The sequence below is a fragment of the Dipodomys spectabilis genome, unplaced genomic scaffold (genome assembly GCF_019054845.1).
Source record: "Dipodomys spectabilis isolate Male_0828 unplaced genomic scaffold, ASM1905484v1 ptg000057l, whole genome shotgun sequence".
NCBI lineage: Eukaryota > Metazoa > Chordata > Mammalia > Rodentia > Heteromyidae > Dipodomys > Dipodomys spectabilis.
In genome coordinates, this window is record NW_024870734.1 from 2,937,049 (window position 1) to 2,960,369 (window position 23,321).

Genomic DNA, 23,321 nt, shown 5'->3' on the forward strand with positions numbered 1-23,321 from the left:
CCTGACTTACTTTTGAGTTGAAGGCCGGTCCATTGTCCTACCCGATGGTGGATGGGAAGCCATACCTGGGTAGGATTTCTTCCAGGATCTTTTTCGATATGACATTCGCAGTCTCATGCTTTGTTGGGTAGGCTTTAACCTATCCTGAAAAGGTGTCTACAAAAACTAGCAAATATTTATATCCAAATTTTCCAGTTTTAATTTCTGTGAAGTCTACTTCCCAAAACACACCTGGCTCAACTCCATGGAGGTGAGCTCCTTTTGTAACCAGTTGAATAGGGGCATTGGTAAGCTGACAGGCTTTAAAATTTTTAACAATGTCCTCAATGAGTTGATTTCCTTGCCTGATTTTTATTTCTGAGTGTCAGCAAGTCGTTCATTCTTCAGGTTCCCATGTGAGAGACCAGATGGATTCTCATAAGAATTCCCTTGCCCAATCTTTGAGGCAAGATAAGTTTCCCCGACCAGTTTTCCACCAGTCTTTATTTCTTTCTCTGTTTGTGGGTTTATAGGCCATGGAAATTTTCTTTATCCACTCTAACTCTTCTTGGGAGTACTGAGGCTCAGGAGGCAAAGCTTGTGACCCTGGGTCTACTTCCACTCTGGGCTGAGGTCCACCTCCTTAGCTGCCTGATTGGCCAAGCTATTTCCCTTGGTTATTGAATCAGTTACCTTTGATGGCCAGGACAGTGCATAATGGCAATATTTACTGGTTCCCATAAGGCCCAGATGAGGCTTAAAATTTCTTGTTCGTTTATAATAGCCTTTCCCTCAGCTGTCAACAGCCCCCTCTCTTGGTAAATGGCTCCATGGACATACACAGTGGCAAAAACATACTGACTGTCCATGTAAATGTTTAGTCTTTTCCCTTTTCCCATCTGTAGGGCTTTTGTTAGTGCCTCTAGTTCTTCTTTTTGTGCAGACATTCCCTGGGGGAGTGCTTCTGCCCACAGTATCTCAATGTCCGAGGTGACTGCTGCACCAGCATACCTTTTTCCATCTCAAATGAAACTGCTGCCATCTGTGAACCAGGTATGCTTGGCATGTGATAGTGGCTGGAACAACCAGTCTGGCCTCTTTTCTTTGGCCTGGTCGCTCCTTTCACAGTCAATTCCACGTTCTCTGTCCTTCCTTTCCTGTCTTTGCTGCTGTCTCTCTCTTTTGTAAACCTTTTCTGCTGCAGCTACTATATCCCTAATAGACTTTTTACCAAGTCTGTCTAGAGCCTGCAACTTTCACTTTATGTCTGGTGCAGCTTGATTTATATAGGCAAACATAATCATCTGAGCCAACTCCTGGGTTTCAAGATCATACAGGTATATTGACTAAAAGCTTTTATGAGCCGCTCAAGATACATTGCCGGATTTTCACTTCCTCCCTGTCTATCATCAAAAACTTTGGCCATATTACTAGTTTGGCAAACCACCACCTTGAGACATGCCAAAAGAGCCCGGCAATAGATGAGGAATGGCTCCCTACTTTCAACTGTATTGTTGTCTCATGTTGGTCAGATCTCAGGAAAATAGGCAGTGATCAGGGCAGGATCCAGGATTGGTGCTCCTGTGGGGCCAGGGATATGTTTCCAGGCTGCCTCTTGGATAGTCTCTCTCTTTGGTGGTAAAAAGGACCTGTAAAAGCTGAGTAAAATCATCCCAAGTGGGTTGATGTGTAAAGAGAATACTTTCAAGCAAACAAATTAAATCCTGGGTTTCTTAGAAAAGGGGGCATTTTGGGTGTGCCAGTTTTATAGATTACTGGTAGAAAATCGCCAATATTGGAGTGGCTGTTGACCATCCGCAGCCACAGCACCTATGGCATGTATGGGAAAAACAGCTGCATTAGAAGGGGGGTTGATCCCATAGCATCATCGAGTGATTGGCCCCTCAGAAACTATAAGGGCAGGTGCCAAGTGTTCTATAGCTCCCTCCTCCTCTTGATCATTCTCAGGTTCTGCAAAAGGAACCTGGAAAGGAGAGTATGGGGGAGGAAACATTTCTTCTTCCAAGTTATCTCCCTGAAAAACCAGGGCGTACCTTTTCTTTTCCTCTGTCTCAGTTTCTTTTCGTAAGTCTAGGGGGCTAGATGGAGTGGTGCCTATGGTTTCCAGTCCCGAAGACATACAGTCCAAAAAACAATAAACAGTGCAAACAAAACACACCTTACAGTTACAAAAAAAACCTTACAAAGTGGAGATCTCCCAAATTGGTCCACTGACTACAGTCACGGTGTGGTTCCACACCCAGGCCACACAGCAGAAGGAGCAGAGCCACAGTGGGCGAGTTGGTCCTCTGTTAGGAGGCCCTCTTGGTCAGTTCCGGCCCAACACTGAATCGATCCCCACCCCCCAATTCACATGGCGGGGTTCCAAGAACCCCTACCCCACAAGAGGATCTTGGACGTCTCCCAGTTCCTCCAGGGTTGTGGTGCAAGCGTGTCTGCTTCAACAACCCTTTATGAATCAGAGTGGCCATCCTCACAAAGGAATACGAAAGTAAAACAAACAAATGTTAGGACAAGACAAAATAACAATGACAGCTCTGTTCTACCTTTGGAGTCTGAGATCTCGGGGGTCTTTGGGGGGATCTCGGACGAACCCCCACTAATATGTTATACCCAGGTTGCAGGATCCCCAACCAGAAGACCATCGAGAGTCAGACTTTACAGCTGTTTTAAGGTTTTATTTAAACGGGCTGAAGCTCAGATCTCATTCTACACTCCAACATAGCGGAGCCTAGGAGGAGAACCCAGAGCTAAAGCTTTCAGGCTTTATAAAGGCACACAACCAACCAGGTGTTTGGATTATCAGCATGTGTTGCTCTGCTAGAAACAAGCAACAAGCGGTCACTGCCTCAAAACTTTAACCCTACACATGAAGATGCTATTAGTGTGTTCTAGACACTTAACGTTGGAGACACAAAACACTCATAATTATTAGATCATTTTATAGCAAAAGGAGAAATGCAGACTGTATGAGGATCGCTCCAGCTTTCGGTCCTCATATCCTGAGACAGTAAATTCACAGCAGCTCAATGCAAAGTTACAGAACTGGCATGTACTGTGGATATTTGCTCCCAAATCCTGTGACACTCATTTCTCACTTTTGGCCTAAACCTGTGACCAGAGGGGAAGATGAGGAGAGAAAATCATTCTCAAGGGAAGCAGCTATAAAGAACATTGGGTAGTTTACTTATAAATTAAATCCTTGGGAATGTCCCTGTTAAGAAGTCAGATTGTCCAGATTAAAAAATGAAGAAGCGAAGAAATAAGGTGCCAGTGGCTGCTGTCTGTAAACCCAGGACCTCAGGAGGCTGAGATGTAGAGAAACTTAGTTTGAATCCAGCCATTGTAGGAAAGTCCATGACACAGTTATTTCTAAGACATCACAGAAATACCCAGAAGTGGGGTTGTGACTCAAGCTTAATGCAGTACCTTTGAGCAAAAGGAGCTCATGTACCATGCATAAGCTCATATTTCCACCCCAGGACCTGCCCCCTCAAAAAGAGCCTGTACTTCCATGTCTTTGTCTATGTATTGTATTCTTATAGGTGAAATTCCCGAGTAGCTATGATGAATGGCACCAACGTAGGAAATTTGTATTCAGTACAATGAGTTCATAATAGAGAGACTTCTTTCAAGATAGTGCATGTTCCGCGACTCCCCTCACTGTTCACAGTGTAACATGAGGTTTTCTCTGCATCACAGGCCTGCTGGAGTAAGTCTCTCTCATTGCCTGGACTGGCACACAAAAGCCCTCACTTCTGTAGAGTTGGGTAACAAACAACTCCATCTGGGCCAGTTAGTGAGGATGTGTGGGCGGGCTCTGAAAGTCAGGAGAAAAAGACCTCTTTGTACCCTTAGCTATCTCTCTCCCCAATGCTCTGTTTCTTTTTTTTTTTTTTATTTTTAATAAAACTTTATTTACAGATGATATCATTGATATAGAAAATTACAAAGACATGACAAAAACTTCTGGAACTAGTTAACTGATGTTTAAAGTGGCAAGAGACTTTACTAGTGAATACAATACTAATATTCAAAAGCCAACTGCTTTCTTATATGCTAGCAACATACACATACAATTCAAAATTCATACAATTCCTTTTTTTTGTCAATCATGGGTCTTGAACTCAAGACCTGGATGCTGTCCCTGATCATATAAAATAATGTTAATTGAAATGAATCAACTCTAGGAAATAGAAATGAGGTTTTACATTATTTTGATTTTTTGTTTCTCCTTTGTTGCTGTTTTTGACTTTTTTTTTTTTTTTAATTTTATTTTATTTTATTTGAGAACATACTGTACAGAGGGGTTACAATTACATGGGCAGGATAATGCATACATTTCTTACCAAGCATTGCAGCCTCCTCCTTTGTTTACCCTTCACCTCCCTTCCCAGCCTCCCCCCTCCCTCCCACCCAATCATACCGCCCCTCCCCCCCCACCGACATTGTAAAGCTGGTTTTGACATGACTTTTTATACTTCTCATTGTTGCAACAGGTCCACCTGAATCCTTAAACGACTTGTTATTTGCAATATCTAGTATAGGTATGAGTCAAGCGGAAAAGTCAGATAATGTGATGTTAGGAAAACGAAACCTCAAATATGTATTTTAATGTTTTTGTTTCTTTCATGCATGTGTTTCTAACGCATTTATAAGATTATTTCTTTGTTGCTTTGTATGTCCCTCCCCCACAGTGTAACCCCCGCTTTCACTATATTTGATGTCAGTATAACATGTGGAGGAGATGGGGCCAATGCTCTGTTTCAACAGGAGACCTTCATTTGTTCCACCTCCCATGGCAGGCCAAGTTCTGTGCACTTATCCTGCCTTTGTGAGACTATATTCTGTTGTTCAGTTTCAGAGCTCAATATAATTCAGGAGTCCTTCAGGCAGACAACTAGGGCACTGATCATAATGAAATGATTCCCTACAGGCAATTTTGGGCCTATGGTGCCTCTCCTATGTTTCCAGAAGCTTGGGAAATCCAAGCACATATTGGATATCACAAAGCTTCCTGTCATCTAGGACTGGTGAAGCTCATCAGGTTTTGAAACCTTTGACTTCTCCTAGTTGGGCCCAGGGTGGCTAGGTTTTGGGGTTGAACACAGGGTCTGGGTGCTGACCATGAGCTCAGTGCAGAAGCCCAGTGCTTTACCATTTTGTGTAACAACATCACTTCTGCTCTGTGAGTGTATGTGTATGTGTGTTTGTTTATGCACACCACGTGTGTGTTTGCATGGGTGTGTGTGTGCATGCACACATATACATGAGTCCTCAAGCTTGACCTCAAGACCTGATCACTGTACCTACTTTCTCTTGTAGAATGATATCCCTCTCCCACTTGAGCCACAGAGCCACTTTAAGCATTGTCCTAGTGATGTGGTCCTGAGAAGTGAATCCCACAATTTCATACATGCAAAGCATTCTACCACTAAGGTACATTCCTAGCCCTCTACTTCAGCTTTGTTAGTTTATTTCTGTCTTTTTTTATTGTTGTTGTTGTCAGTGGCAGGAGTTTACGTCTTGGCATGGGTGCTGTCCCTGACCTCTTCAGCTCAAGTCTTGTGGTCTACCACTTGAGCCACAGAGCTACTTCCAGTTTTCTGGTGGTTCATTGGAGCTAAGTTTCTCATGGACTTTCTTGCCCAGGCTAGCTTTGACCCATGATCCTCAGATCTCATCCTGCTGAGTAGGTAGGATAACTGAAATAAGCTCAAGCACCCAGCTTCACCTTCAGGTTCTTAGTAGTGAATTGGAGATAATAGTCTCATGGTACCTTTTGTGACTGAGATAGTTTGGAGTCCAGATTTTTAGAACTTAGCTTCCTGAGAAGGCAGGATGACAGACTTCAGCTATTGACCCGTTGGCCATGGCCTCTCCTGCAATGGGGTCCATGGTGGAGTGCTAGCCATGAGCCCAAGAGGTAAGGGTCCGTGCCTCAGCCCCGAGTTCAAGGTTCATGACCAAGAAAAAACCAAACCAAACCATTGTCTGCTGTAGACAACTCACGAGTCTTCAGTAATATATAATTTTGTCCCTGACATGGGGACCTATCTGAGCCTCAATATTCTTGTTTGTATAATCATCTAAGTTGTGGAGCTCTTACATAGACAAGATGTAAGAATGCACCCGGTTAAGGACATAGCACATGACACTCTTTGCACCACTCAGCACACAACATCCTATGAAAGATTCAGCACCCAGCACCCAATGCAGGACTCAGCACACTGCATCCTGTGAAAGACTCAGCACATAGCACCCTGTGTACGACTCAGAACTGAGCACCCTAAGGAGGACTCAGCACATAGCTCCATTCCACAAGCTGTCATTAGAATTAGGGTGCTTTCATCAGTATCACCATTCTTTGAGGAAAATTTACAAACCATACAAGTTCAAATCTAATGGTTTAGTGGGATGTTTTTCTGGGGAAGGGGTGTTAGCCATGTGGCTTGAACTCAAAGCTCTACCACTTGGAGCCACATTTTGAGGTGTCTCCCAGACTTCCTGCCAGGACTGGGTTTTAAAGCCCCTGAGTAGCTAGGATGACAGGAATAAGCCAGAATGACATGGGTAACCCGTGGAGCTGGGTTGCAGTGGTTTACATATGGTTAAGTCAGGTTAGGTGGCAGCTGTCAGCACCAGACTCCTAGCTTGATCTCTAATGAGGTATTTGAAGTTCTGTCCTTCTATAAGTGCAGTTAGATTGTCCTACATTTTTTGGCATCAGACCTAGGGCTTGAGTAAGAGCTTAGACACTGTCGCTAAACGTTTGTGCTCAAGGCTAGCACTTCATTGATTGAAAGACAGGAGAACTTCTGAGTTTTCTGTTTTGTGGTACTGAGGAATTGAACCCAGGGCTTCGTGCTTACTATGAGAGCACTCAACCACCGAGCCTCAGGAGTGAACGAGGTATAAATAGATAGCGATTGCTGTATATAAATATTTTGTACACACAAAGCGATTTCTGCATATTATTTAAGTATAGATAATATTGCTACCAATACTTAGGTATTAAATTATGTCTCCATTTAATGATGTTTCGCAGTTAACAATTAATAAAGCATTAATTAATAATTACTCAATATCCCATAATTGTTTATCATGTATGTACATATAGCCGTACATATAATTAGATATTTCATAGAATGAGACCAATGTCTATATATTGTTAAATTATGCACCATGTGTTACTTCCAATTATTAGTTATGTCTCCATGTAATTTTTATTCTGTTAATGCTTAATAAAATATTAATTAAACTTAGTGCACCTCCTACACTTATTGCATCTAATTTTATCCTAAAATGATTCATTACTAATTCAATCTGTTTATCATTTACTGTAGTGGTAATTCTTCTACCTATGATGTTTTTTACCTTTATTACATCCTATTACGTAGTATATAGATTTGCATCCAAATTATACATCCTACCTGACACCGAGCATTTTCACAGAAAAGGAAAACATGTGTCATGCTCGGTTTCTCACTCCAAGATTACATTTTTGGGAGTGCTGGGATCTAAACTCAGGGCAAAGAAGGCTCAGATCATGAATGGGTGACTGCCAGCACAGCAGCCACTAGCTAATTCAGCTGCCAGGCAGTGCCCAGGCCCTGAGATTGAGCCCCGTATGTTGACTCCAAATTGTGCTTAGTGTAGTTATTCATTTTATTTTTTTATTCATTTAGCATTTATTTTATTGACTGCTATAACACATGGAATATTTACTACATTTATTACATAGGTTATAGAATTGCCTATGTATGAAACTTCACACCTGACACCCAGGACTTCCACAGAAAAAGAAAACATGTGTCACCCTGTGTCTTATTGCATGATTCAATTTTTGTTAGTGCTGGCATCTGAACTCACAGCCTACAAGGCCCAATTCATGAATGGGTGAGTGTCAACATGCCAGCCTGTTGTATATGGATCCGACAAGCAGTTCCCAGCACCTGAGATTTAGCCCCAGGGGTTGACAAAACAAGAACAGATGGACATTCAGATTGTAGTATACAAATAAATATAGATCTTTATAGAGTGCCAGAGATGTCTATACATTGTTTAGTTATATAGGCTACATTCCTACCAATTCTTGGGTATTTATTATGCCTCCATGTATTTAATATTACTGTTTTCATCCTTAATGAATTATTCATTATAGCAACCACTGTCCTGAAACTATTGTGTCCATGTAATTAATAGTTTTCTTTTAATGTGTCAAAAATATTCATTAAAATCCATCGGCCTCCTAAAATCACTCTCTAATTTTATGCTAGTATCATTCAGGAACAAGTAATTCAACCTTGACATTCGTAACTTTCCATCAGTATTCCTATGAATAGGAACGAGACAATTAGGATCTCCCTCCATTGGTAGGGGTCAGGACCTGGCTTCGAACACAGGCTCTATGTTGTCGTGTTGGTCCATGGCTTCTCTGGAAGAACGACAGCCTTCAGCAATGCCAGGTTGCCAACATTTTTCAGCCCTGTCATTTAAACCCAAGATGGTCACCTTGAAAAGAAAACAAATGTAAAACCGGCAGCCATCTGCAAGTTACTGGGTTTTTTTTTTTCCTGTGTCGTTTTATTTATTTATTTTTCCTGTCAGCCTTTGAGGCCCAGGAACCTAGGTTCGCCTGTGGTTCCAGTGGCTGCAACCCAGCCTAGAGTGATGAAAGCTGAGGCAGAGTTGCTATGCCCTGAGTTCAAGCCCTGTGCTTGACAAAATAAAAATACATAATACATACATGCATAAGTACATATACATTAAAATATTTAAACAATTATTAGGCTACTTGGCATTGTATTGATGCCATTTTTTTCTGCCAGGCCTGGGATTTGAACTCAGGGTCTGGGTAAATCTGCATTCCTGTGGGGGAAGGGAAAGCTCACAGTGCTGGAAGACAAGAAAGACAGGCTTGTTCCTAGCATACGTAAAAATAATATTTGTATACATTTTACATACAAGAATTATATTTAAATGCACATGTTTACTGCATAATGCAGTTAGTGTAGTTATTCATTTTATTTTGGTTTTTATTTATTCATTATATATTTTAGAGAGTATTAATACAAGTATGATTTTTTTACATCCTATTACACAGAACATAGATTTGCCTATGTATTATACAGCATTCCTGAGACCCAGGACATTCACTTATAAGGAAAACTAGTGGGACAATAGTCTTCTTCCACCAGGATTAAGTTTTTGACAGTTCTGTGATTTGAACTCTGGGCCTAGAAGGCCCACTTCATGAATGGGTCAATGTTAGCACACCAATCTGACGCAAGTGAAGTTGTCGGGCAAATTTGAGGACCTGAGATGAAGCCCTAGGAGTGGCCAATATATAAACAGATAGATGTGTAGATTGCAGCGTGTGTGTGCATTTACATATGTATATGAATCAATAAATAAATTTATATAGAGAGACAAATAGACATTTATGTAGATTCTAGTGTATAACTCTGTATAAAGAATGATGACCTATATCTTATTTTTATATATTCTATTACTATGAATTATTTGGTCTAAAATTATGCCTCCATTAATTAATCACGGTGGGAGACTTAATAAAGTATTAATTAAATTAATCAATGACCTATATTTATTGCGTACAATCTTATACTACAATGACTAGCTAATTAGTAGTTCAATTGGTACATTACAAAGATTCTATTATTGTTCCTATAAACAGGAACGAGTAGGTGAAAGTCCCAGGATCGATCTCAGGGCCTAGGTGTCTTCGTTGGGCTCAGGCTTCACTGACAGCCCACCAGACTTCGGCCATGCAGGGACATGTACAATTTTCAAGCTGAGTCATTGAGAGTGAGGATGGTCACAGTGCAAAGGAAACAAAGGTAAAACTGTTGTCTAAAACTTCCTGGTTTAGCCTCCTCCATCTTGGTTGGTTTATTTTTTGTCAGAGCTGGGATTTGAACTCAGGTTGTAGGATCCCTGGATCATCTGTGGGTTTAAAAGCTGCACCCCAGCCTAGGGTAATAAAGGCTAAGGCAGAGTTGTGGCGACCTGAGTTCAAGCCCCGTGCCTGCCCTCCCAAAAAAGTTAAGGTCCTGGCTAAGAGTTTGGGCCATTTTATCTGCCATACCTGGAATTTGAACTCAGGGACTGGGTAACAGTATTGTGCTCTGGGTGAAGTGAAAGCTAACCTCCTAGAGGAAAGAAAAATCCGGAGCATTTCCCAGTGTGTGAATTCCAGCCCTAGAAATGGCAAAAAAATAATATTTATATACATGTGTAATATATATCATACACATGTATTTGCATAAATATTACATATTGTATCTAGGACACAATATTTCCACAGAAAGGAAATCAGGTCAACATTGGCTTCCTACTCCCCTATTGACTTCGGCACTCCTGGGATTTGAACTCAGGGCCTGGAATGTCTAATTCATCAAGGGGTAGTTTAAGCACAGCAGCCTCAAACAAATTCAATGCCAGGCAGTTCCCAGGACCTGAGTTCTAGCCCCAGGATTGGCCAACATATAAATAGATAGATGTGCAATTTACTGCAAATATATGTAAATAAATATATATAGTGAGAGAAAGAGAAAGATGTATATGTATATTCCAGTGTACATTTAAATATAAAAATATTATAGAATGTGAGATATCTATATATTATTAAATTACATGTAATATATTACTAATAATTATTAGGTATTGAATTATGCCTCTATTTATTGAAGTATCATGGATTAAGGCACAATAAAGTGCTTCCTTGTGTAAATGGAGCTCACAGACAATTTCTAGGCTCATAGTTCAAGCCTCAGGATCTGCACTAAAAGAAAAAGAGCCAGTAACTGCATGTGTCTGTGTATATATGCATGTATTTCTATCAGTGAACATCATAGTCGTTATGAAGAATAGCACCCAGTAAATTTGCTTTGAATTGAATGATGTCATAGCACAGAGAGTGCTTTCAAGACAGTGCATGTTCCTGGTCAAAAAAAATTTAAGACCGTGGCTTGGAATTTGAACCATTTTTCTGACAGGCCTAAGATTTCAACTCAGGATCTGATTAGCACTCTGACACTGTGGGGGAGGGGAAAACCACCATCGTTGAAGACAAGAATTTCAGACCGGTTTCCAGGGCCTGAATTCAAGCCCCAGCACTGGAAACAATCCTTTATTTATTTTTTATTTATTTTATTTAGTAGTATTACATATAAAACATTTATTTCATTTATTACATCTTATGACATGGACTTATTTCCATATAGATTATACATCACACAGAGACCCAGGACATTCACAGAGAAGGAAAAAAATGGGTCAAAATTGGCTTCTGACTCTACATATAAACTTTTGGCCATGCTGGGATTTAAAATCACAGCCCACAATGCACAAATCATGAATGGGTCAGTTGTAAAAAATAAGCCTTTGGCAAACTGAACTGCAAGCCATTTCTGAGGACCTGTGATCAAGCAATAGTAGTGGCAGATAGATAGATATATAGATTGATAGACAGACAGACAGACAGACAGACAGACAGATAGACAGATAGATAGATAGATAGATAGATAGATAGATAGATAGATAGATAGATAGATAGATAGATAGATAGATAGATAGATAGATAGATAGATGTGTAGTTTGTTATGTATATAGAGAGAATGTGAGGATATTAAATTATATATATTATGAATTATTAGTTATTAAATTATGCCTCCTTTTAATGAAATGATGTATCATGGTTGAATACTTACTAAAGCATTAATATAAAAGTAGTCAGTATTCCTTAATTGGGAGAATCATACCATGGTGCTAGAATGGAAGACATTATCCAATACTTTTTGTGTGGCATTCTATAAGAGAATCATGAACTAACTGCAAATTTAATTATTACTTTTATAACATTCCATTAGGCATTCCCATGGATAGGAATGATTTTCTCAAGATCTCCCTCCATTTGTAGATGGCGGTACTGGCACTTCAATTCCAAACCTGGGTATTTTACTTCGAAATGCAAACCATTGGAATTGCACTGTGAAGATTTCAAATTGTCAGGATGAAAGAAAAGAATGAGAAGAAAAGAAAGCCAAGTGTCTGTGGATCCTACCTGTAATCCTAGCTCTTCAGGAGGCTGAGAGGTAGAGAATGCCAGTTTGAATTCAACCAGGACAGGAAATTCCACCACAGTTTTATTTCTGAGGGATTAGAGGAATAAAAAATTCCCATGAACGGAGCTCTGACTCAAGGGCAGAGCGCTACCCTTGAGCAAAAATAGCTCAGGAACATTGCCTAGTCTCATAGTAAAATCCCCGGACCATCCAATAAAGAAAAAGCCAGTAACAACATGTCTCCCCATGTATGTATGCATGTATTTCTACTGATGAAGGTCTAGAGTTCCTATGATGAAAGGTATCCAGCTTGGAAATTTGCTTTGAGTAGAATGATTTCATAGAACAGAGAGAGTTTTCAAGACAGTGCATGTTCCGGGGCTCCTCTCACTGTTCCCATTGTAGCCTGAGGTTTTCTCCACATCGGGGACTGCTGGAAGAAGTCTTCCTCATTGTTGGAACAGGCCTCACTCCTGTACAGCTGAGTGATAAAAAAACTCCTTCTAGGCCAATTAGTGAGGAGTTTGGGTAGGCTCTGAAGGCCAGGAGAAAAAGGCCTCTATGTACCTTAAGCTATCTCTCTGCCGAGAGCTCTGTTGTGACAGGAAGACTTCATTTGTGCAGCTCCCATGGCCAAGTTCCCTGCACTTATCCTGTCTTTGTTAGACTATGTTCCAGTGTTGAAATAACCTGCTACAATTAATTCAAGGGTCGTTCTGGCAGACAACTAGGGAGCGGAACCTAATGAAATGATTCATTATTTGCAATGATGCCTCCCTGGGTTTCCAAAAGCTTGCTAAATCAAAGCACATATGTAATATCACTATGCTTCCTGTCATCTAGGGCTGGTGAAACTCAACAGATTTTGAAATTTTGACCTCTCCTAGTTGGGCCCTGGGTAGCTGTGTTTCAGGGTTGAACACAGGACCTGGATACTGACCATGAGCTCAGAGCAGAAGTTCAGTTCTTTATCATTTGGTGTCACAGCTTCACTTCTGGTATCTGTGTGTGTATGTGTTTGTGCATGTATGTGTGTTCATATACTTGTCCTGGAGCTTCAACTCAGGACCTGAATACTGTACCTGAGTTTCTCCTGTACAAGGATAGCACTCTACCACTTGAGGCACACAGCCATTCCAGGCTTTTTCCTAGTGATGTAGTACTAAGGAATCCAACCCAGGGATTCATACATGCAAAGCACTGTACTCCTAAGACACATTCCCAGCACTCTACTTTAGATTTCTTTCTTTCTTTTGTTGGAAGTTGGAGGTATTTAAGTCGAGTCCTAGGTGTTGTCCTTGAGCTCTTTAGCTGAAGCCAATCACTCTTCCACTTGAGCAACAGCACCCCTTGAGATTCTTGGTGGGTCACTGGAGAGAAGGGTCTCAAGCAATTTCCTGCCCAGGCTGGCTTTGGACCTTGGACCGTGATCCTCAGCTCTCAGTGTCCTGAGTACCTAGGATGACAGGCACAAGTCAGCAGCGACTAGCTTCCACTTCAGGTTTCTAAGTGGTGAATAGGAGATCATAGTCTCATGGGACCTTTTGTGTCTGGGATAGTTTTGAACCCAGATCGTCAGATCTCAGCTTCCTGAGTAGACAGGATGACAGAGCTCAGCTACTACACACCTAGACTGTAACAGTCTGTTGCAAGGGGGTCCTTGGCTCCATGTGGTAGAGCGCTACCCATGATCCCCACTGGTAAGTGTCAGTAGCTAGGCCCTGAGTTCAAGGTTCATGATCAAGAAACAAAAACCAAAACAATTGTGTGCAGGAGACAACTCACTAGAGTTAGGTACATACATAATTTTGGCCCTGACATGAGGACATATCTGAGCCACAAGTTTCTCATCTGCACAATAATCTTACTTGTGGACCTCTTACAAGAACCAGATGAAAAAATGCACCCCATGAAGGACTCAGCACACAACAACTCATGAAAGACTCATCACATAACTGTAACCCACATAATGTCATTAGAATTAGGGTGCTTTCATCAGTATCACCATTCTTTCAGAAACATGCCACATACAATCCAAATTTAGATTTTTAGAGTGGTGAGGTTTTATTGGGGGGGAGTCAGCCACGGGGATTGCACTGAAATGTTGGGCGTACTGTACTAAGGTCTTTTGATCAGACTAGAACACTACCACTTTAAGCCATAGCTCAGAGTTTCGCACACTTCCTGTTAGGGCTGGATTTTAAACCCATCAGTGTCAGATATCAGCTCCTGAGTATCTTGGATGACAGGGTGAGCAAGCCAGCAGCATCTAGTCCCTGGCACTGGGTTCCAGCGGTTTACCTCTGGCTAATTCAGGTTAGATGGTAAATGTCAGCACTAGACCCCCAGCTTGCTCTCTGATGAGGTATTTACAGCCCTATCCTTATATAGTTGCAGACAGATCATTCTATCTTTTCCTTTTTTTTTTGGTTTGGTGCCAGTCCTGGGTCTTGAGTAAGGATCTAGACACAGTCCCTAAGCCTTTATGCTCAAAGCTAGTGCTCGAATGTTTGAGCTGCAGCACAACTTGTGGATTTCTCTATGCAAATGGTAGTGAGGAATCGAACCAAGGGCTTCGTACTTACTAGGCGAGCACTCTACCACTGAGCCTCAGTAGTGACAAGTGTATAAACAGATAAATGTGTAGATTGGTAGATAGACAAACAGACAGATAGATAGATAGATGTAGATATATTTAACGAGAGATGTCCTTAAATTATGAAATTGAATATAAATATTGACAATTAAATTATTCCTTCCTTTTTAAGTATCATGATTGAATGAATAATAATGTATTAATTGAAAATTAGTCAATATAGTATAATTGTTGTGTATAATTTTATAATATAATCGTACACTAACTACTAATGTAATTGTTACTTTTACAACATTCTATTTTTACAGATGTCTATTGGAAAGCGTTTCTTCTTTAATTTTAATTTTTTTAATTTTTTTTTTGGGGGTCCGGTTGTGGGGCCTGAACTCTGGGCCTTATCGCTGTCTCTCAGCTCTTCAGCTCAAGGCTAGCGCTCTACCACTTGAGCCACAGCGCCACTTGCGCCTTTTTTCTTTTTGCTTATGTGGTGCTGAGGAATCGAACCCAGGGCCTCTATCATTCAAGGCAAGTGCTCTACCACTGAGCCACCTTCCCAGCCCTGGAAAGCGTTTCTTAGAATCTCCTGCCAGACCTTCATTAGTGGGAATCCCCGGATTCAACTTTCAGGCCTAAGTTGCTGATTTCGGCTTGGCTTCCCTAATAGCCCGCCAAACATCAGCAATGTAAGGCCATGTACGTTGTCTAGGCATTGTTATTTAGACCCAGGATGGTACTATACAAAGGAAAAAAAAGTAAAACCATCTGATTGAACTTCTCAGTTTTATCCTTTTCCTTTTTATTTATTTTGCCAGCCCTGAGATCTGAACTCAGCACCTAGGATTCCAGGATCAACTTTGGAAGAAATGCCAAGATTTGAGTTCAAGCCTGGTGCTTGGACTAAAAACAAATAATAATTATAATGATAACAATAATAATAATGATGATGATGATGATGATGATGATGATGATAAGGCCCTGGCTTGGAATTTGCACCATTTTACTGGCAGGCCTGGCATTTAAAATCAGGGTCTGGGTAACTCTGTGGCACTGTGGGTGAAGGGGAAGATCACCGTCCTTGAAGACAAGAACTTCAGAAAAGTTCCAAGGGCCTGAATTGAAATCCGAGTACTGGAAAAAATAATACTAATATATGAGATCGATTTACATACATGAGTTTATTCCATATGACTTTTATTACCCTTATTTATTTAGTATAATTACACATAAAACATTTATTTTATTACATCATATCACGTATACTGAGACCCAGGACTTTCACAGAGAAGGAAAAAAAATGTGTGAAAATTGGCTTCTTACTCCATGAATACATTATTGGCCATGCAGGGATTTCAACTCAAAGCCTACAATGCCCAGTCCACCAATGGGGTCACAGTCTTAGCCTGGAAGATCTGAGTACTTGTGATCAAGCCACAGTAGTGCCATATATATATCTATATATAGATATATAGATAGATATATATTTATATATCTATATATAGATATATCTATATATATATGTGTGTGCATATATATATGTGTGTATATATATATATAGAGAGAGAGAGAAAGAGAGAGAGAGAGAGAGAGAGTATACTGACAGAGGGAATGTGAGGATACTATTAAATTATATATTTTTTACAAATAATGTGTTATTAAATTATGCATCCATTTAATGAAGTATCATCATCTAATACTTATAAAATATTAATAAAAAATCAGTCAATATCCTTAATCATACCATGGTGCTAGAATGGAAGATATAAATTCAATAATTTTTGTGTGGCATTCAAAAATAAACTCATGAATTAAGTGCAAATTTAATTATTACTTTTATAATATTCCATTAGCATTCACATAAATAAGAATGAGTTAGCAAGGATCTGCCATTATTTGTGGGTGGCCATCCTAGCATTCGATTTCCAGGCCTGGGAAGTTTACTTCAAATGTAAACCATTGGTATGACACCGTGAAGAATTCAGATTGTCACGATAAAAAAGAACAACAAGAAGAAAAGGAAGCCAGGTGTCAGTGGTTCTTGCCTGTAATCCTAGCCCCTCAGGGGGCTGAGATGACAATTTGAATTCAGCTGGGTAGGAAAGATTGCGATATTCATAGTTCTTAAGAGATCACAGGAAATGAAAAGAAAATAACAACAACAAAAAAACCCTGAGTGGCCCTGTGGCTCAAGTTGCATAGCACTACCCTTGAGCCAAAGGGCTCAGGGACATGGCCTGGATGATGGGCATTCAGCAGGTTGCCATGCTCAGTCCCCCAACCTTGACAAACTGGAACAAGCCCTCAGAGAGTACTAAGTCTGAGCAGGCAGCTTGAACAAACATCCTTCAGTGCAGTTTAAGAACTGAAGCCAGGAAGCATTTGCCTGGGCTGGTGTGTACAACTGGTGTGTACAACAGGTGAATTATGTCCTGGCACTTATCAAGGGAGACCACAATTCTTAGGCTGTAGGAATTGTCGAAGGTTGTGGCTCTATATCCTATATCCCTCTGTAGGATGTGAGCCTAGGTCTCTGGGGCCTGCTGGCCATCACTCATTCATCATTCCTCATTGCCGAGTCTCAGGCTGGTCCCAAATCCTGGGAAGATAGAAAATAAGCAGCAATTTATGTGCCAAAAGGGGTAATCCAATAAATCCCACCGTCATAACTCCTGTTAGAAGTAAGCCTTCAGCTTCAAATGTGGCTTACTGGTAGAGTGCTTAATTAGCACACATGAAGCCCTGAGTTTGATTCCTCCCTAACACGGAAATAGAAAAAGCCAAAAGTGGCATTGTGGCTTAAGCAATAAAAGTGCTAACCTTGAGCAAAAGAAGCTAAGGAACATGCCCAGACCCTGAGGTAAAGCTCCAAGACTGGCCAAAAACAAAAACAAAAAAAACAAAACAAAGGTAAGCATGGTAAGACATTTTCTACTGGGACGTAGAAGAGGGCCGAGGTTATGGATAACAGGTAGAGGGCAGGTGCTGTTGCCTCACCCCATTAACCTTAGGTACTCATGAGGCTGAGATTTGAGGATCCCAAATACAAGCCGGAAAGTCTATATGATACTCTTTTCTCCAATTAAACTCCCAAAAAGCCAGAAGTACAGCTGTGGTTGTAGTAGTAGAGTGCTAGTCGTGAGCACAAAAGATCAGGGGTAGCATCCAGGCCCTGAATTCAAACCCTAGGACTGGCACACGCACACACACGCGCACACACACACACACACACACACACACACACACACACACACACACACACACCAAGATAGAGAATTTGACAGTCAGCCTGCACAATTTCCACCTCAGAAACTCAATATTTAAAAAAAAAAAAGGGAGAAGGGAGGAAAACCTTGCTCTAGGAGGTGATATAATCAGTGCCAAAATTCCACAGGAGTTCTAAGATGTGGAACAGGACAGAGAGCCTCAGGCACAAGGTACAGCATGGGCAAAGGTATTGATTTGTGGGGTAGAGCATGTGGTGTGGATGGAATGAAGGTTCTGTGGCTTCAGACAAGTCTGGCCGAACACTGAAGGTTGGGTCAAGTTTTGTACTTGAGTCATAGGTAGGGCAGAGGGAGGGGTCCCAGATTGAGGCCCAGAGAAAGATTAGCTTGACTCTTCACCAAAGACCCCAGACAATTTCTGTGGCTGGAAGCCTATTTTTCACAGCTCCTGACCCTCATGCAGTCTTTGCATGGAGGAGTCAGGGCAAATGCAGGGAAGAACTCTTGCTTAAGAAAAGTTTCTAGCTCAATCCCACCAGTGGCTCACCCCCTGTAAACCCTAGGTACTCAGGAGCCTGAGAGCAGAGATCATGGGTCAAAGCCATCTCAGAGGAGGAAAGTTAGTGAGACTTTCTTGCCCATGAACTAACAAAAGCCAGAAATGGAGCTGTGGCTCAAGTGGTAGAATGTCCACATTGAGAAAAAACGTTAAGAGACTACAGGTCAGAACCTGAGTTCAGGCCCCAGAATTGGCACCTAAAAAATAAAGAAAAGCTTTCAGGAGCTCCTAGTCCACTGTGGTGATAGGCCTCATCAGCCAGGCAAGGGTGGCTTATGCTGGCCCTCCTAGATCCTCAGGCTGACATGTGAGGATTGCCGTGCAAATCCAGCCTGGGCAGGAATGTCCGGGAGACTCTGTTCTCCAGTGATCCACCAGAAAACCAGAAGCGGTGATGTGTCTGAAGTGCTAAGCTGAAGAGCTGAGAGATGGTGCCCAGGCCCAGACTTAGAGCCCCATGACCAATACCTGGCCTACTTTGACCTCATGCTGTGGCTCTAGGCAGACTACTTTCCACTGGGCTCCTGATGGTCTTCCAATGTCTATGTGTCCTACAAGTCTTGAAAGCAGCCTCCCTGAAAGCCTTTGCCTACAGAGTGGGACACAGTACAAGACAAGGATCAAGCTTTGTGGCATGGAGGTCATCGGCCGGGTCATCAGAAGGGCATCTGTCATGAGTGCAGTGTGGATCTGAGCACTAAATCAATGTCTCAGACCATGGTTCTGTGTCAGAAGGGGTAGACCAGTTAATGCTGGCTCACAAGGGAATCACAAGAATGTGAATTTGTCAGGCACACCTTGGGCAGGTTTTGGGCTCATGAGAGATTTGTAGGCTGAGGAATCCAAAGCAGGCTGGCTGCTGCTTGTAGCAGTCACTATATCCCAGGAGTCCCAGGGTTCAGAGCCCTGCATAACTCACCATTGCTCATTGGCAGGTGATGGTCTGCTATCATGAGATAACTACAAAGGAGCATCCATAGTGTCCTTCCCTTGGTTCTATGGCCCTGTGCTGGGAAGGAGGGGCAGGTTCCATGGAACTTCCTGCCATAGTCCAGACTCCTCAGCCCAAGAAGGACTTAAGGAGAAACTACTGGCGTAGCTTGAGAGTTTACTTTGATTATGCCTCAGGACTGCCCCTAGTTCTAGCTCAGCTTATCATTACTACCTTCCTCATTGTGTGTGTGTGTGTGTTTGTGTATGTGTGTGTGTGTGTGTGCATGCACACACACGTGCATGTGAATGTGTGCATGAGTACATCTTAGTAGTAGGGCTTGACTTCAGGGCCTGTGCTCTGTCCCTCAGTTTTTTCATTCAAGGCTAGCACTCTACCACTTGACCACAGCTTTTCTTCCAGCTTGCAGGTGGTTCTTGGGAGAGGAGAGTCTCACAGACATTTCTTGTTGGGCTGCATCTGAATGTTAGTCCTCTGATCTCAGCCTGCTGAGGGAGCTAGGAATATGAGAGCATGAGTCATTAGAATCTGGCCTTGATTTCCTTCTTGGATAAAACAGAATACCTATTTCCAAGCCAAGCACCCATCTACAGCTATCCCTCTTTCCCTTCCCCTAACCCTCTGGGATTCAGAGGAAACATACTCTTCCCTGAGGACAAAGAAAAAGGATGCCCTGACAGGTTTGAGCTTTATGTTCTCCACAGAGTCAGGGGCTGCTGGGAGCTGATATACAGGTCAGAGATCTAGGCCAGGGCAAGTAGACAGCTGTTAGAACAGATAGTATGAAAAGACATCCGTGCAGCTGCATGCAAGTGGCTCATGCTTATAATCCTAGCTACTCAAGGCTGACACTGGAGGATCAATCAAGATTCAAAGCTAGCCTGGGCATACTCTTATCTCCAAAGAATCACCAAAAAGCTGGGAAGAAGAAATACTATAATTCAAATGTTAGAGCACCAAACATGTGCAAACAAGCTAAAGGTTACCCCTAGGCTCTTCAAGCCTTGATAAACACACACACACACACAAACACACACACACACACACAAACACACACACACACAACCCATATGCATGCAAAATCAGAGATTTCTACACTGTAACCTTTGGGTATTCTCTACCTTTTTCCCCACTAAGTCTGGTGGTTTTTGGCCTAGGAGTTGGATGCATCCAACACCACCTGACATCTATAATTTTGGGAACACACTGGCTATAACGTCAGCCTTCCCCAATCCCAGCTCCTTGATTGGGTCATGGTCTATCCAGACCCTTTGGGGTTCCTTTTACAGACTTGCCAAGATCCTTTAAAGAGGCATCACATGCTGGTCACTGGTGGCTCAAGCCTGTCAAGTTAGCTACTCAGGAAGGTGAGATCTGGCTTCCAAGCCAGCTCGGGTAGGAAAGTGTGAGACTCTTATCCTCAAAGAACCATCAGAAAACAAGAAGTGTCCCTGTGCTCAAGTGGTAGAGTGCAAGCCTTGAGAAAAAGAGCTCAGGGACAGCACCCATGGAAAACAACAAGGAGAGGCATTGCATGTTGGCTTTGGGATTGGCATGGGCCAAATATTGGAAATTTCAAGTGCACCAAGATAAAGCAGTACCTCCTTTAATCCCATACTCCTCTATCTTGTCCAACCCGTGGCCTTGGCCGTGCTTTGGGTCAAGATGGCTCTGGCTTGATGGGAAAGCTCCAAGGAGGAAGATCCCAGACCAATTGCCCTGGCTCCTTCCTCCATGCTCACACTGCTGCTTCTGCTCTTTGCCATAGACCTTCTTCCTGAAATCCAACCATGAGATCATTGACACCGACACAATGGTGAGTGGTGGGTCCAGCCTAACTCGGGGAAGTCAGAGGTGGAAGTCAGTTTGGGACTAGGAGCTTCTACCCTGCGTGTGGGCTGAGGCCAGTGCTGACATTTATTTCATTCTGAGCCTTGCAGGGGTAGGGGACAGTGTAGACAAAACATTGCGTCAGGTAAGACGGGAATCTGTAGGACCACTTGTGTTGGGGAGACTGTGGGACTCAGGGGACCACTGTTCTTGGTACTCTTCTCTCAGACGTCCCTCTCCCTCTATCATCCCTCAATACTAATAGAGAAACTTTAAGTAAGGCTGTCGATGAGGGGGCAGGGAAGTATTTCCGCTTGAGCCAGACTTGTGCTTCAAATTCCTCCTAACCCCTAATTCCTATTTATCTGAGGATTGGCCATATGGGTTTAGGGGTGGGGGATCATCCTAAATGAGAATGTAGCTCAGAGATAGTCACCTAGCAAGCCTGAAGCCCTGGGTTCAATTCCACAACGAAAACCTGGAAGGGGAGGTGGGGCTCAACTTGTAGACCACCAGTCTTGATCAAATAGAGCTCAAGGACAGTGGCCAGGCCCTGAGTTCAAGCCCGATAACTGGAAGAACAAATCTTTGTTGAGGCTTTATTTTCCCTTTGGAAACGATTTTTGCTTTGTGATAAACACAACATGGGCCTCTTCCCTGGCCACCAATGGGCCATTAGGTGTCCCTGGAATTTGGGCCTCCTCCCAGCAGCCTCTGCTCTACTCGGCCCACAGTTTAACCTTCCATCACCAGGCAGATGGAGGCCTAGAGAAACCCACCTGGCCACCTAGTTCTGGTGGCTGCTGAGGATTTTGGGACTCAGAATGTCACATAGGGAGTCATCATCCCCATCAGTCTACAGGAAAAAGGGATGGAGCACTGCAAGCCTGAGTGCACCAGCTGTGGTAGTTTTGGATTTGGGGATCTGCTGCAGGATATGCTCTGTGGGCTAGTCCTGTACGGGGCATGGAACCCTGACCTCTCCTCTTGCAGTTTCCACACTATCCTGAAGTTGCAATTCTTCAAAACCTTTCTGCGCCTACCTCATCTTGACCACCCATGAGCCTGAGGCCTCTGAAGCAGCTGCACTGGTGGGGAGCCCAGCCTGTGTCAGCATTTGGAGCCCTGTGTAGGAGTGAGAGCAGCTCTTGCAGCTATCTACTCTTCATCTTCTCCTGGGACAGCTGGCACATGCACGGGGCTTTCTCCTGACACAGCTGATCCAGAATGAACATCTGTCCTTTACATGCCAGGAGGGATTTCTGGGCAGTGCGGATATGTGCCGACAGCTGGTTGCATCGATGGTGGAGCTCATTTGCAGGACTCTGGAAGTCCACCTCATCAGGCAGGTTGTGGATGAAGCAGATTTTCTTCTTGGATGCCCACATGTCCCACTTCCCATTCTCTCACATGTTGTGGTGGCAGCTCACGGGGCGGGGGACCTGTGGCTCTGGCTCTATCTGGCACTGAGCTGTCCAGAAAGGGGGAATGCCTGAAGCAGTCCGGCAGGAGATTCCCCCTGTGGATCTCAGCCTCTGAGAGTGCTAACAGAGCCACATCCCTCTCAGTTTGGGGGACATCTCCATCCTCTGCCATGGGCATTGAGGAGAGTCGCTTCCTCAGATTTTGCTTCTCCAGGGTTCACAGCTTCCCCTTCCACAGGGAAAGCCAGGAACCTCAGCTGGGCCTGCAGGTGCTTCCTCTGTAGACAGGTCAGTTCCAGGCACTTGAAACTGTCCTGTCACTTTGGGGGCACAACCTACTGCCCTAGGTGGTCGGACCCTGCAAATGTTTCAGCTGCTCCAACAGCTGGGTGAGCTTCTGCAGGTGCTACTGCAGGACCTACTACTTGGAGCACAGCTGCTCATTTTAAGTGATGTGATGCTCACATGTGGCTCTGAGCTCCTGCAGCTAGGCCAGAGACTGCTCCTGCTGCTCCTGCATTTCCCGAATCACTTGGCTCTCTCTCAGCCACGTCTTTACATTCCTCTATCTTCTCCTCTGAGCAGTCCAGCTGTTCTGGCATATGTTTCTTCACCTGCTGCTCTGAGTCCAACGATGCTAGAGAGAGCCTCCT